The following is a 16764-nucleotide window of genomic DNA, read 5'->3' as shown; positions in this document are numbered from 1 at the left end:
ACACTGAAATTCTGTACCACCCGCCATTGAAGACAAATATTTCCTGTTGTCGCTATGCCTTTTGGTGGTGATTAGGCCTGAGCTGAAGCCTCTTGTAGGCAACATACCACGTGCAACATGTGGGCTGTATCCATTGTTAGTTTTACTCAGAATAGATCCATTAAAATGAATGGACATGACTAACTTGAAATCAATGGGGCCTACTTTGAGTAGAACTTAGTTGGATACAGCCTTATGCTTTTATTTATTTATGGTATTTCTAGGCCACCTTTCAGTGCTCATGATAAACAAAACAGAGGAAAGCAGTGTGCCTCCTCCCTGACTTTTGTTGCTGTCATTTTAGATCTCCATTTGCTATATTTTTATTAATCTTTCCAACTGTATTGTTAAAACTATATGATTTGGGGAGAAACAACCACGAGTGGTGGTTCACACGTAATGTGTAAGACATCACTGTGGTTTGTTTTCTTCCAGCTTGGCAAAAGGAGGAGCAGGGCAAGCACAATTTGGGCAGTTGGCACTCACATGCTGCTCATTTGTGGCAAGCCGTGGTTTCTTGGCTTACCTTTACATGCATAAATGTGTATGGACCAAGCCAATTTGTTAAAATGCACTAGACATATAACTAATCAGAATAAATGTTCTTTTCAAACCACCAAACTGAAACCTTCCCCACGCTTTTGCTTTGCTTCTCTGTCTGCCTCATATGCTTTGAATTGGGCCATCTAGATATAAAAAGCTTTGCCATCATTTTAGCTTGGTTCTCTTTTTATTTTTTAACTGGGACTTTGTTCTCTTTGTGTGTGTGTGTGTGTTGAGTACTCTGGAAAACTGCTGAGAAATCAGGATGTGCTGTATATAATTTTGAATACTTGCATGTTTCCCTTAAATCTCAAAATCATAAGCAATCAATGGAATGTACACAAAATAATTATTTATGGAAATCCTCCTCTAGGATGCACACCTTAACGTGGTGAGGGGGTTTGAGAGTGTCAAAGAAGCTGAGAGCAATGCTGTCAGGAGTCTAGACCAAGAGGCTAGACTCCTAGCAGGGGCACCCAAGGCGGAATGGTCAAAGCTGAGACACCAGACTAAGATGCATCCAAACTCAGAGGAAGGCAATGGTAAACCACCTCTGAGTATCTCTTACCACAAAAACCCTATGAACAGAGTATCCAAAATGCAACACCACATAGTGCTGGAAGACAAGACCTGCAGGTCAGATGGAAGTCACTGAGCTACTGGGGAAGAACAAAGGACGAGTAGTTCTGTGACTAATGACGCAACCATGTCATAGCCAAAAGGAAGCCCAGAGGCTGAGGCACACAGATGCGAAAGGAGAGTCCAGAATTGTATGACGTACATAATAGGAACATGGAATGTGAGAAGCATGAACTAGTTAGAAATTGTCAAGCAAAAAATGGAACATATCAACATTACTATACTTGGTGTGAGTTAATTAAAATGGACGGGAATGGGACATTTTCAATGAGGCAACTACAAAATATTTTATGCAGGAAATGAGAAATTAAGAAGAAACGGGGCTGCTTTAATAGTGAGAAGTGATGTAGCAAAAGCAATTAAGAACTACAACACAAGGTCTGAGTGAGTTATATCAATGAGATTAAATGGGAAACCTATTAACATAACCATCATCCAAGTCTATGCTCCAACGGCAAAGAAGAAGAAGAATTGGAGAGATTTTACAGAGAAGTGCAGGAAGAAATTGATCACACACCAAAACAAGATGGGCTGATAATCATGGGGGATTGGAATGCAAAAGCAGGGAACAGAGAAGAACTAGAAATTGGGAAAATGGGGTTTAGGAGATAGAAATGGAGCAGGAGAAAGACTTATTGAATTCTGTGTAGCCAACAATTAGTTTCTTGCAAACACATTTTTTGAGCAACTTAAAAGACAACTGTACACATGGACATCACCAAATGGTCAATATAGGAATCAAATTGATTATTTAATTGGTAGCAGAAGATGGAGTTCCATACTTTCAGCAAAAACAAGACCAGGAGCAGACTGTGGTACAGATCATGAACTGGTAATATTGAAAATCAATAAACTAAAGAAGACCAACAAAGCAATCATAATGCCAAAATACAATTTAAATAACATCCCAGAAGAATATAAAAATCAAATAAGGAACAGATTTGAGGCTTTAAACTTAGGTGACAGAGAACCAGAAGAACTATGGAGTGAAGTCAGAGACAGTTTTCAGGGAAGAATGCAAAAAGACAATACCTCTAATTGAAAAGAGAGAAAGACTTCAATGGATGATTGAAGAAACTCTTAAAATGGTTAAAGAAGAAAAGCAAAAGCAAAAGGAGATAGAAACACGGTCAGAACCCTAAATGCAATAATACAGCAACTAGTACGTAGGGACAAACAACTATTACTATAGTTATTGTACAGAAATAGAAGAGGACAACAAAAAAGGTAGAACAAGAGCCCTATTCCAAAAGATTAGAGAAATTAAAGGGAAATTTAAACCAAGAGTAGGGATGTTGAACACACTGACTGACCGAGATGAAATAAAAGGAAGATGGAAGCAATACACTGAAGAACTCTATAAAAGATGTGCAAGGCTGACAGATTCATTCACGAAGGAACTGTATGATGAAGAACCAGAAATGTTAGAATGTGAGGTGAAAGCTGCTCTTTAAAATACTTGGAAGAAACAAATTACCAGGAGCACATGGCATACCAATAGAGTTGTTACAGGTTACTGAAACTGAATCTCTCTAAATTTTGACAAAAAATTGTCAACAAATATGGCAAACTAAACAATGGCCCACAGACTGGAAGCGTTCAATATATATCCCAATTCCAAAGAAAGGGGACCCCAGGGAGTGCAGTAATTATCAACCTATTGCCTTAATATCCCATGCAAGTAAAGTAATACTCCAGATTCTACAGCAGAGGCTCCTACCGTATATGGAGCCAGATGTCTAAGCTGTGCCACAGCATGTGATTGTCGTGATGCGCAACCTATACTCAAGACAAGAGGCTACTGTAAGAACAGAATATGGAGAAACCGATTGGTTCCCCATCAGAAAGGTTATGAGACAACGGTGTATTTTATCACCCTTTTTAGTTAATGTATATGCAGAACATATAATACAGAAAGCAGGATTGGACCAAGATGAAGGTATGAAAATTGGACGGAGAAAAATCAATAATTTAATATGTGCAGATGATACCATACTACTAGCAGAAACCAGTAATGTTTTGAAATGAATGCTATTGAAAGTTAAAGAGGAAAGCACCAAAGCAGGAATACAGCTGAACATCAAGAAGACTAAAGTAATGACAACAGAAGATTTATGTAATTTTAAAGTTGACAATGAGGACACTGAATTTGTCAAGGATTATCAATACATTGGCACCGACATTAACCAAAACGGAGGCAATAGTCAGGAAATTAGAAGAAAGCTAGGACTGGGGAGGGCAATTATGAGAGAGAACTAGACAAGGTCCCCAAATGCAAAGATGTATCACTGAACACTAAAGGCAGGATCATTCAGACTATGGTATTCCCAATCTCTATGTATGGATGTGAAAGTTGGACAGTGAAAAAAGCGTATAAGAAAGTCAACTCATTTGAAATGTGTTGCAGGAGAGCTTTTCAGATACCATGGAGTGCGAAAAAGAGAAATAATTGGGTGTTAGAATAAATTGAACGAGAACTATCATTAGGAGCTAAAATGATGAAATGGAGGTTATCATACTTTGGACACATAATGAGAAGACAGGATTCACTAGAAAATGTGATAATGTTGGGGAAAACAGAAGGGAGTAGAAAAAGAGGAAGGCCAAAGAAGCGATGGATTGATTCCATAAAGGAAGCCACAGATCTGAATTACAAGATCTGAACAGGATGGTTTATGGCAGATGCTCTTGGAGGTCATTGAATTCATAAGTCGTAATCGACTTGAAGGCGCATAACAACAACAATGGAAATCCTGGCATTATGACTTACCCCTCCAAAGGTTTAATGCATCTTATTCTTGAATTCTTACATGAACTAGACTCCAGATAATATTGTAAAAACTGTTTACTTGCCCTATTACTTATTTTCACTGAGGTATGAATACCTATTATGGTGCCGTATTGTAGCTCAATGTCAAGAAGAGCTGAGAGTAGCTATTATTAAGGTTTGGATATAACGAAGGCTTACATTACTTTTCTAAAAATATGTATAGTATAAGTTTTTATTTTAGCACGCTTCTTCAAAACAAACAAGCTGTGGAAGGGTTATAAAATGTTTTTGGTACTTACAAATTTGGAAACACCATCTTTCCCACACTGACTTTCGGCTACAGGATACTTCAAATTGAGCTTTATATATATGTAAACACAGTTCTTGTGATAGCATTTGGTAAACCCAGTTATTTAATGTGTTTACAGAGAACAGTGTCAAGCTTGAAATTAATTGCTGTCTGTATTTTTCAATAGATGTTTATTGTACTCAGTGTATGTAACTTTATCTACTTTTGTGGCATGTTTTCGTTACAGCTGTGCCAGCAGTCTGATTTTAAAAAACAATAAGACAATAAATCCCAATAAAAATAGCAGCAGAGGATGGTTAGTGTGTTGGACTATGACCTGGGAAACCAGGGTTTTAATCCTCACTCAGCCATGAAGCTCAGTGGGGCCGTGGGCCAATCACTCTCTCTCAGCCTAACCTACCTCACAGGGTTGTTGTGAGGATATAATGGGGAGGGGAGATCTGCCTTGAGCTCCTTGGAGGAAAGGTGGGATATAAATGCAATAAATAAATAAAAACCAATTTCTCAGTGCTCCCTTGCAGTCCCCTGAAAAGCTCTGGAGGGCCAGGGGATCATCCTGGATAGTGTGGGAGGTGCTATGTGGAGCTGCATGCCTCCCACTTAGACAGCAGGAATCTCTGTTGGATCTCAATCCATTCTGTAACTGGAAGGAATCCTTCTGCTTGTGGGAAGACAACTGAATCCAACCCTATGAATTAGTGTAGGTCATATGACGGTCTGAGAGGCTTAACTTGATGATTTGTTAAATGTGTGACTGCATTTAATATGTGCAAGTTCTTCTGAATATTTACTATAAAGTTTTAAATGGATGTTAAAAACATGCCTTTTCCAGATTGCCTTTAATAATTATGGCCTCCTTTAAGGAGCAGGCCATGAAGGGAGAGTTTTTTAGTTCTGATATTGCTGTCATGGTTGTTGCTGTTTAAACTGGCCTATATGTGTTACAATGATAGTTTATATTGTTGCCATTGGTGCTTAGTTTTATGGTGGTGGTTATATTGTGTTTTATATTGTGAACCATTGGGGATGGGCTATGCCCAAAATGTGGCTTTTATAAATAAATAAATATTTGAACAGTTAAAAAAAAATAGATGAACAGAATGTGTCATTCTGTTCCATGATCTAAGACTGGTATTTTGTCTAGTACATCACATAGATTCTTAGGCAGAAAGCTATAGCCTTGGAATCCAGCTAAGGGAAGGCTTATTACTTTGCCTTGCTTCTCGCTTTAGAAGTGTATTGGGTTCCTTTGTTTCCATCTCACATGTACTTCTCCAGAATTAAAGATCAGTCCTGGCAGGAAGCACACAGCATTTTGAATTCCTATGTCTCAAAGAAAGAATGTATTTATTTCCCCATAATACATTTATTTGTTTTCTAGAAGCTTTTTTCTTTGCTTTTGCAATTAATCTTATAACCAATGATTTAAAAAAGAAACATGCATAGATACACTTTTGCACATTCTGTGCTACAATGTGCAAAATGCAGGCTGATATTGTAGCTGGGTGGTACCTCAGGCTAACAAAATTGCTTTCACTTCAGCTGTATTGATGCATCTGAACCAACAGCCCATGAAAATGCAAAGCATGGTTTCTCTAGACTCTGTGAAATAGCATCATTTATCAGATTAGGGTAAGCAAAGTATTACAAGGGTCTGTTTTTGTTAATACACCAGTTGGAAGGTGAATTGACACTCAGCTAGCAGGTTATTTTCTGTGGTATCTCTAGTGCATTCAGGCCCAAGGTTATCATTTTCAAGGCAATAGTAAAATAAAAAAAATGTCATTTTCACACACAATGTATGTATGTATTTGTATAAAATAAAGCAGTTATTTCTGATTTGTGTCACTGGTTTTTGCAGGCACCAGCCTGGTTTTTTCAGTAACAATTATGATGTCACAGCAGTTATTCTGAGAAGGAGTTGCACCCATACTGGAGAAGTGGCATTTGATCTCTTTATTTAGTGTGTGCTATTTTCTTGGTATAAGCACAGGCAAAAGAGAGTGCTGCATTCAGAACTCATACTTTCTGCTTATGCATGTCTTCCACACTAGTCCTTCTGTCTAGAATTGCCATCCTTTGTTCGCACACTTTTTAATGGAAAATCCAGGCAATGCCACTGACAAAATTATTGATTCCAGTTTTTTCCAGGTTGTCCTCATGATTTTTTCCCCAGTCCTGGCTTGTGCTAGTTCTTGAAAAAAAAATTAAACCTGAAATCATTGTAGAACTATTTACTTACCCACAAATAAATGGGCTAGATGATTCAGGCAGTTGAAATATTGAAAACCCTCAGTTGGGCTTTTTGGCTAATTTTGGCTAATAACTATTCAATTCAGTTACTCTATTCCCATGGTCTCCCCACTGTGACTGCATTCAGATAGCAGTTTATGACCGTTTTCTGACATTTCCTTACCTGATTTCTGCATTTTATTGGATCTTTCACACAATGTAAAAGCCACTTCTGGAAAACTAGCGGAATATAGCGCTCATTTTCATATGAAGTGCTTCCAGAAAAAAAATCGGTTTGCAATTCCATTAACCCAGAAAATTGTGGGAATAAAGTGATGAAATTTGGGGCAGTATACTGGAATACAGTTCTTTCCTGCCATTTTCATGGGGGAATCATGGGGGAACAGAAGTACACACGTGCAGAAAGGCTGGAAGAGTAGTGGCATGTCCAATGACATTCATTGCTGTGTCACACCACACCCACTGGTATGAATGAAATTTAGTGCAACATCAGTCAGAAAGCCACAGTTCTATAATGCAACTGGTACTGCAGTGTGAAAGGAACTTTAGAAATCAGGACAGAAGTGCTATCAATATAATCAGTAAAACAAATGCAATAAACCCCATGTCTGGATGCAGCCTAAGTCTACTCAGTGCTCTTCCCGAAAGAAAGAAAAAGTCCTTGGCATAGGGAAGAAGGAGCAGGTAATATGCTCTGCTGGGTCTACAAACTATATAACTTCTGTGGCTGCATCTCCCAGCATATTGGAGGATTCAGTACTGATGTACTTAAATTTTTATATTTATAACAATTAGGGAAATAATGAAAAAAATTATTTATTTATTTATTTATTTATTATTTGATTTATATCCTGCCCTTCCTCCCAGTAGGAGCCCAGGGCAGCAAAAATGTCTCCCTTCACCACCAAGGGAGACTGTAAGAGGAAATTAAGAGAGAAATTCACGAACAGGCAAAAATAACTTTGTGGTTTAAGAACATACTTATAGCCAACAGATATTTCTATCAAACTTTAAAAAGCAGGGAAATTGGGCAGCTATAGTGAATATACCAGGGGAGCAGGAGACCTCTCTGAGACATTGTACTGCCCTACAAATCTGTAAAAATGAAAACACAATTTGGGTTGGTCTTTCACAGTCCAATCCAATTCCTATGTAGCTTAGAAGAATTTGGTAACATGTGCCTCTGAGTGTATGGTGAAACAGAAAGAAGTCCAACAGGGGTCTGGATTTTTTCTCCCTTGTTTTACACTTTGAACTCTGTTCTCTCTGAGTGTTTTGTGTATCACCATGAAAACTTAAGAGGGTTGTTAAGGAAGCGTTTCTCAGTTCAGGACTATAAGTTCTGTAAATTTTTATTTTGAAATGAGCTTCTGGGAATTTAACATTGCAGAATGCGAAAAATCCATGCTGGCTATAGTATACAGCCACTCTCGTGGATGTATAATTAAGAGACAGTTTATAGGATTTTCATTAATCCCACTGCCCTTTTTGAGGAAAACCAATAAAGAAGTTAGAACCTGCAAGCAGGAAGCTTTTAATTAACATTTGAATGCCTTTTCTGAATGAAGCCTAGTGAAATGGGTTCACCTCAGAGGAAAGATAAATAGCTAGAGATGATAAAGTGAGATCTAGCCTATTTATTAATTTTGTGAAGTGGGACTTCTGAATAAACATTATAGAAGGATAATAATGATGGTTACTATAGCACTATATTGTGCTATGTGGAACCTTCATTTTAATTCTGTTTCCAGCTGGATAGCAATGTCAGCAGAGCTAAAGGACTCTAGTGTGGAAGTCACATAAACTGGATCAAGTCTCTTATTAATTTTCTTTAATTAAATTTCTTGCATTCATCAAATTGGTCTTAAGCTGCAATCTAATATATGTCTACTCAGAAGTAAACTCCATTGAGTTCAATGGGACTTACTCCTGGGTAAGTGTGTATTGGATGCCCTGGTATTCTTTAATCACTGTATATAATAGATATGTGAAATTTGGAACCAGAGGAAACTTGAGCTTCCTACTTGATGACCTCAGATGGATCTGAGTCCTACAGCAAAATTGCTGATGACATTGCACCACCAGTTTCTCCTTACTTTTGCCTGTAGTTCTCACATTAGTATTTCATTCAGATTATTAGGGTCTGTAAAGAGATGCAGCCCCCTTTAAAAAAAAAATAACTTTCAACTCCATCACCGCTGCTAATTACTCAGGGCACTTTATGCAATACAATGAAACCCAATAACAATAAAAAAATTAAGTACTTGAAGAGAAAAGGGTGAATTTCCATTTTATATTATCATTTGGCAAAAATTGTCCATAGATTTCTATAGATTTCAATGCAAATGTGTGGAAGGGATGGCAGGTTACATCATAGGATTCATGTACCTGCCTTAAAGAAACAGGTGGTCTATCTTTTTATGACCTAATTCTCATCCAGCATGGCTGTTGGGTTTTTTTTTTGGTAATAGTGTAATATTAATATCTAATTCTTTTTCACATTTGTTGTAACCTCTGTGAATTCTACTCAACCTTTTTCCCCTTGTCAAACATATCAAGCAAGATCTGATGGTTTATTATTCTTTAGCAAGTCCTTAAATGGTTACATTTATTTCTCTTGGTTTGTGTCTTAAATTCAGTGTTAGCTTCTTGTTGACTTGTAATTTGAGGCTGTGTCTTTAAACCTTAGAATGCAGCTTCCATGACTGCTAAATTTGTATTGACTTCCACTTGAGGCCAAGAGCTTCAGCTGATGAATGTAAAAGTAATGTTTCCTCTGCCTCCTTCCTTCCTTTTTATTCTTCCTGATCTTAGTATTTTGTGTGTGTGTTTTATGCAGTGAAGAATTTTGTCGGAAGCTGAAACAGACATCCATTTGCTCTGAAAATGTCCTATGCAAAAAAGCAAAAGCAAAAAACAAAAAAAAATCCTTACCTTATTTGATGCCCTGAAGCAAAAAGAGGTAGTTACATTGGACATTTAATATTTTAGGTTGATAGGAATTGAATACAAGATTAACAGCGTCACACAGTCTTGAATTATTGAGGGGGTGGCTGCTCTACTTGCCTCGGCTGCTCGTACTTCATCTCTCCCTTGTAGTACACTCATTTTAAAAACAAAACAAAATACCTAACTCTTTAAGGCTAAAAGAGCAGGAATAGAGGGTGTTCAGATACTGTAGTAAATATACAGCTGGACCCAAATGGCCAATTTGGTAGGGCTGCCTTTAAAAACAGTTCAGAAATCTGGTACAAAATGCAGCCACTCAGCTTCTGGTTTGGGGCCAGATGGTCGAGCAGCTGAGTATATTACATCTATATTGTACCAGTTGCACCAGTTACCAGTGCTTTTCTAAGCCCAGTTGAAAGCATGGATGATGCCTTTAACAGCCCTGAACGGTTTTGGACTGGGCTACTTAAAGGACTATCTACACCTGTATCATCCTGCCCATGCCTTAAGATCTACTTCAGAAGTCCTGCTTGGGTGCCTGACTGCAAAGATAATTAGGTTGGCAGCCACACTGAACTGGGCCGTCTTGGTGGCTGCTACCCTCCACTTTGTTCACGGTTGGTGTTCAGCTCCTGGTGTCTGACCAGGGAAAAGAAATCTTGAGGTCAACCCAGTGTATGGTAGCTGTGAAAAGGTCAAATTCCATGGTCAGTCAGGGTTGTAACTTGTACAAGGAGACTTCTTACTTCTGACCTTCACCCTCAGACTTAAGGAAGGCCCTAACCTGGGTAAACGTGATGCGCTGGAGGAGACAGGGCTTCACAGTGCATCGCTGCTTTTGCTTGCATCTTTGTTTACATATGGGGAGATTTAATTCCCAAATAGGGCTACAGATATAGATAAAACAAAGGTATATGGGTGTGACTGACTCACTTACAGCACGTAAAAATGTATAGTACTTCCTGATAACCTAGAAAACTTAAAAACTCATCTACATTGATGTAAGATAGCTCATTAGTAAAACTTGAAAACAGCACTTTCCTGTTTCTTTAAAAAGTGGGGGATAGGCTCGTGTTTCTTCGCGGCCATCCAGAAAGGTGATTTTTAGTACTTGCATAACACATGGTGCACTGATTATGAGAGCAGTCTCAAAAGGGGCATTTTTGTTGTTGGCAGTCAAAACGTGGGGTATTTTTGCCATATAGTAGATCAAGCATATAGTAGGCCAACTGTACATGAGGTAAAATGTTGGACTGTGGGTGATTTGTTGCCTCTTCACAAACTTGAATCAGACTTGGATTTGGGGGAAGGATATTTCTAGTAGCAGACAGGAACATGCACCTATGCTTGCAGGGTACAAGCTTTGTTTACTTTGGCTGTGTTCAAAGCTTTTTTTGTAACCGTTCTCAGCAGTATGGAGTACCATCACCTCTTTTTATTCTGCCCATGGCAACCATTTTATGCTGGCATCCACAGCACCTTTATCAAGGTATGAGTACTGGCAGCTTGTTTTTTAATCAAAGAAAGCACTGGGTGTGCTATATGTCCCAGAAAGATAATGTCAGTTAAAATGATGTATAACACCAGCTGCAAGGCGAGTTTTACTCTTTGTACTATTGCAAGGTTAACTCTGGCAACTAGAACCGAGCCCAATGTTCCGTGAAGAGGCTCAGCCTTGGCTTTAGTGAGGTTGTAGGGTATGAGAGTTCCACAGTTGTGGAGAAACTACTAAGAAGGTGTATCCATTTATCCTTGCTGTGCAGATACATTGTACTATTAGAGAGTGCTTAGAGATCACTGTGGCCAGAGAGTATAAGATTCTCAAAGACTAGACTTGAGCTATTTACATTGTATTAACATTCCAAAGGCATGTTACCTAACCCACTGTTCTAGTTTCATGTACATGCCTTCCTCACTATGGAGTATGCGTGGTTTGTTGCGGCCGATGGGTGAAATAAAACACAGACAACAGCAGTTGTGGGTTGAACAAAGGGCCACTTTATTAAAATATAACAAACCCATTAAAGCAACCTGCAGAGGGGAAACCTAGGTGTGGGAACTAACTAAAAGCAAGCAGCTTGCCCTAAAGCTCTTGGGCGACCAGCCCCTGCTGGGTCAAAGGGCAAGCCCCTTTTACTTACCCCTTGGCCTGGCCACACCTTGAAGGTGAGTAGGGGGGCCTTCGCATGTCACCACCCCCCGGGGCCGTACAACCCTCGGGTGGATGAGGCAAGTTGGCCCCAAAAGCAGCCCATATCCTGCCCTCAGGCCGTAAAACCCTGAGAGACAGGCCTCCGGAACCACCAATCACCTCCAAAGGTGCCTAAGGGGGCCACCTAGCTGTCCTTACCTACTTCCCTTCCCACACCTTACCGCATCAGTAACCCAAAACTTGTCCCACTTGGGGCATCAATTTTAGCTTACCGAATTAGCCAAAACCACCTATTAATCACGACACCCTCTAACCCGATTCCCTCCCACCCTCATAGTGTGGAGCAGGCAAAAAACCTGCCCGCCAACCAGGGTGGGCAGGATAAAAATTCCTACTTGGCCCCGAAGCGTCCTAGATCACACCGTAAAAGAGGGAGGGCGGGGCAGGCGTCGCGAGCCAAAGAGGAGGAAGGAGGGTGCGGTGCGGGCTTAAATAAGCCCCGTGGCTCTGCCCCTCCACGCAGTATGTCGCGTGTACTGATTATGTGTGACATGCGACGCTGCCCTTCCTACTGATGGCATCTGTGGCTTCACCCGCTAGCTGCAACTATGCTCCGCCCACCCAGGCTTCGCATGGGCAAATGGAGCGGGACTTTGATGGTTTAAGGAGAGTTCTGTGAAAAGCATGCCGTTTGGCTTCCAAGGAGAATGGCACTATATAAAACTATGAGAGAATTTATGGAGTTTAAACTCAGGAGCAAGAATAATAGCTACTCATCATATTCTTTCCTTAGGCAGTTTTTATGAAAGAAGACAATTATCATATTAAAAAGGCACTCATATTTTGCGGATAGAGCATCCTGCTTAGGCAGACAGTTGGAAGCATTAGAAATGCTTTTCATGCCATGATTTCTGCATAATAATAAACTCCTGAGGTTTATGTGCTTGGATTGAAGCAATCCCCCCTCCCCCAAGGTTTGGTTCCTTTTGTTCCAAAGCTTTGCTGAAGCACATTTTTTCTACTGTTATACATTCTTTTGACTTTATTATAGTATATCATTACATTAGATATTAAAGTTATTTTCAGACTCCACTCGAAAGCAAAATGAATCACTCTTCTATCCCTTGTGGTATTGAACACAACCCAAATAGAGACTTTTTAATGCACTGTTGATTATTATAGAATTACCTTTCGGGAGTCAAGATCTGTGGATCTAATGAAGAGGCATTGCCCTCATGAGGCATATTAAAATAGTTTTGCTGAACTGAGAATAGTAATGTATTACAGAGTCCCATAATGCAGAAGGACATGAACTGGAATGAAATTAGGAAATCATAGTCTACATAATTCATTTTGATGCTGGACACAGCGCAGTTGCAAAAACAAAAAAAGCAAAAGACTCATCTTTATTGTATCATTTGACATCTCAGTAGAATAGCTTTGAATGTTTTGTGTTTCATGTGGGCAATGTGTTATGTTCTCTAAGAGCCATCACAAGTATTATAATTTTGGAGAAGATGGGCCTCTGGTATCTGTAATATTTATTGCATTAGAGATTAGATTCAGTCTCAGCCGATCAAGCAGATGTGATTGAGGCACATACCGCTTACAGTGTGGCACATTAGGGAATGATGTTCTCAGCAGTATAGCAGAAGGGGGGGAGCCCAAACATTTACAGTGCCAGAAATATGTAATAAAGCATTCAGCATTTCCTATTGCAAATTCTAGTATTATTAAGCTCCCACCTCCCTTGTTTAAAACAAAACAAATCTTAAAAACACATCCTTCAGTGTAACATTTCAAAAGTAGAGGATATTTGGAGCTTTTGATGGCAATAGGGAAATAATTGATTTCCCTCTGGTTCTGAATATTATGTTTTGTTACGGGGGGGTTAATCCCTTGACTACCCTATTCCAAGGTTTAGAGTACTTAGCATTAGGTTAAAATAAATTAACTAGTCTGTTAACGTAGACTAAAAACCTAGTAAAATGAAAAAGAAGGTAAAATGTGACATCCCCCCAAATAGAGTAGTTAAAGTAATTTGAAAAGGGACTGGGGCTACTGCCAAAAGAGGCTGAATTTTGTTTTAGGGGAGAAGTATTCTGGAAACAGCTGCTGGGTCCTTTCTGTTATTCTCAGTGATGTGGGTTTTCTAGAAAAGTTAGAGCTGGAAAAATTTCCTATGCAAATTACGGTAATAGCCAGAAAATTTATAACTGGTAAATTAAGGTAATAGACTTTAAATTGAAACCTGTCCTGGATTTACTAACAACCTGTCTTGACTTGATGGTGAAGGGCACATGATAAATTGAAATAATAATAATTACCAATAGTTTGCATAGGAAATGTTTGAGTTTGCATTGGAAACATTTTCTGATGCCCTAGAATGTTCTAATTTAGCATGTTTATTTTTCTGTATTTAGTAAACGAAGCTAAAAACGTTGAAAGTACCAAGCTTGACTAATACTGTATTTGCAGTTGGCATCCATTCATTGTTACTAATGAACTTAGTAATTTTCTATTTTAATTTTCCATTTCATAAAATAACACACTATAATGTTTTCCATTCTGGAAAATTTTCTGCCCCATATCACTGGTTGTCCTTTCTTGGAACAAGGTAATTAGGCATTTATGAGAAGAGTCCTGGGATCCCCTTTTCCAGATGGTTTATCTTGCTTTAGGGAAATAGGATAAACACAACCATCATTAGCTAGCTAGAACCCAGCCCCCCCCTTTACTTTAACTGTCTCCCTGTGGCCAAGAAGCTTCCCAGTTGCCTCACGACAGGAGGGCTACATTTTTCTTTAAAAAAACTACAGTATATCATATGTACAATACTGCAAAAGAACACAAAAGAAGAAATTAGAATGAATAAAAATACAGGTTTTGAGCAACCCAGTAGTTATTAAGAAGTTCTTAATTTCCCCCCCCCAAAATATTCTTGCTGCTATTACTATGTAAGAAGCCAACTCCTTAAGTTCTTTTTTTTTTTTTTTTTTACTGAGCTATCCATACAGTTTAGTAGAAATAATACTGGGTCAAAGAAAATGTCATTACCTAAAACTTCTAATAGAAATGTTACACGTTATTGGACATGCATGCTCATGCCTGAGCCATATTGCCACTTAATTTTCCTAGTGCTTTTAAAAATGGGAGTGGGGAGGTAGTTTTTGTCTGTGCATGTTTCATTGCTGTCACAGTGTACTGGGGGATCTGACATGTTGTTGTCACATGGAACTATTGAATCATTTTAGTATACATGTGTATGTTCATGTCTTTTTAAAATATTGCATGAGCACCGAATGATTGCAGTCATATACAACACTGATCCCTTCCTGATTCATTGTGCAAATCATTCATTGAAAGTATTCCATATATTTTGGAAAGGATTCCAAAATTTTGGGGTGGTAATATGAACTGTGATACACAATCCAAATTCTGATTTTGTTGAACTTCAACAGCAGTGCTCGTTTGTGGTGATTAACTTTAACTTAACATGACAGTTGCCATAGAGTGATGCATTAGAACTCTACTCTGAGGTCTGTAACAGACAAAGTTATAGAAGCAGCTGCAGTATGCCCACAGAACATTTTTCCACTTTGGGGCTATAACAAAAAGAAATAACTTTTTAAAAGATGGAGCTGGTTTCCCTGTTCTCCCTAAAAGCTATTGGTATCCCTCGGTAAGGTATCTACTCAGACAGTTAGTAATACTTTGTAAAATGAAACTTGCGCTTCTGTTTTTCTGCTCAAGATTATAAAAGCTTCACAAAAGGTGGAGAAGTGGTTCTACGCAGACTGGGGGAGGGGGAAGGGAGAAAAAAGCTTTCAGGGGCGGGGAAGGGCTTCCAATTTACTTTCTAAGGCTATTTTTTATATAACATCAAGCCTCTCATTTTGGGAGCAAAGAGCTGCTCCTTCCAAACATGCCTGACCCTGTCTCATTAAAAATAGGCTGCCATCAAAGAGGTGGACTACAGAGACGGTAGTTCTTTATAACCCGCATTCTCTCCAAATACCATCATCATCCTGCTGTTTTGAAAAAAGAAACACTAGATCAACTGGGGGTGGGGGGGGGAAGGGCAAACCAGAGTGCTAATTATGCAGATAAAAATACAAATAGGCCAGAACTTGTAAAACAAAAAGCAAGCAAAATAATGACCTTTTTCTTTAACAGCCTGTGTTTAACATGAACTTTGCTAACAATTCTTCTTTGAACATCCTCTCTTTCCCTTCTTTTTGGCTGTTTAGTAGTCTCATTTACATAGAATGCTAAGGCAATATTTACACGTAGAGCTAAGCCAAGCTGCATGATTTCTTTTAACTATAATGTACATGTGTTGTGGGCTTCTGCATCCAGGTTGAATGCTTTGCCTTCATGCCTTCCTTAGTTGGCGAGGAAACAAACCTTGGAGTGGCTGGCTTAGCATTATCTCTGAACCAGTTCATAGTTTGTTCATCCCGAAAAACAATAATTGGGAAACCAGGAACAAACTTTAGCTTCACGTTGTGAGTTTGTTTTGAAGAGAAACAAACCATGGGTGCTTGCCTGAATATAACTCTTAAGCCGGTCACGCTGAGGTTTGTTTCCACACTCAACTAAGGGAGGAGTGAACCAGAGTTGCTTGAAGGAAGAAGCGAAGCAGAAGTGCTTCAGGTGCATGCACTAGTGCATAGCATGTGCACATTATGGTTAAAAAACCCCACAATGTTTGGCTTGGCATAATGTGCAGATATTTTAAGGACACAGGTAAATGTAATGGAAAAATATAATATGAACTGAAATTGTAATAGAAATATCTGTGACTTTTGAGAATAGTTGTGTATTTGATTGAATCCTAAATTAGATAACTTTATCCCTTTCACCTCTACAACAAAGGCTCTTACCATATACGAAGCGAGAAATGCCAGACATCCAAGCCGGATTTAGAAAAGGAAGAGGCACCAGAGATCATATTGCAAACATACATTGGATAATGGAACGGGCAAGGAATTTCAGAAGAAAATCACCCTGTGCTTTATAGACTACAGCAAAGCCTTTGACTGTGTAGAGCATGAAAAACTATGGAATGGTTTAAAAGAAATGGGGGTTCCACAGCATCTGATTGTC

The 16764-nt window shown here is 38.9% G+C and overlaps 1 protein-coding gene across 2 annotated transcripts in view; it reads left to right on the top strand.

The window, feature by feature from the left end:
• Window positions 1–16764, top strand: part of PRKCA (protein kinase C alpha) — a 325883-nt gene that overhangs the window by 211888 nt on the left and 97231 nt on the right. The window lies entirely within an intron of this gene.

The sequence above is a fragment of the Rhineura floridana genome, chromosome 3 (genome assembly GCF_030035675.1).
Source record: "Rhineura floridana isolate rRhiFlo1 chromosome 3, rRhiFlo1.hap2, whole genome shotgun sequence".
Taxonomy (NCBI): domain Eukaryota; kingdom Metazoa; phylum Chordata; class Lepidosauria; order Squamata; family Rhineuridae; genus Rhineura; species Rhineura floridana.
This window is presented reverse-complemented; position numbering and strand designations above follow the sequence as displayed.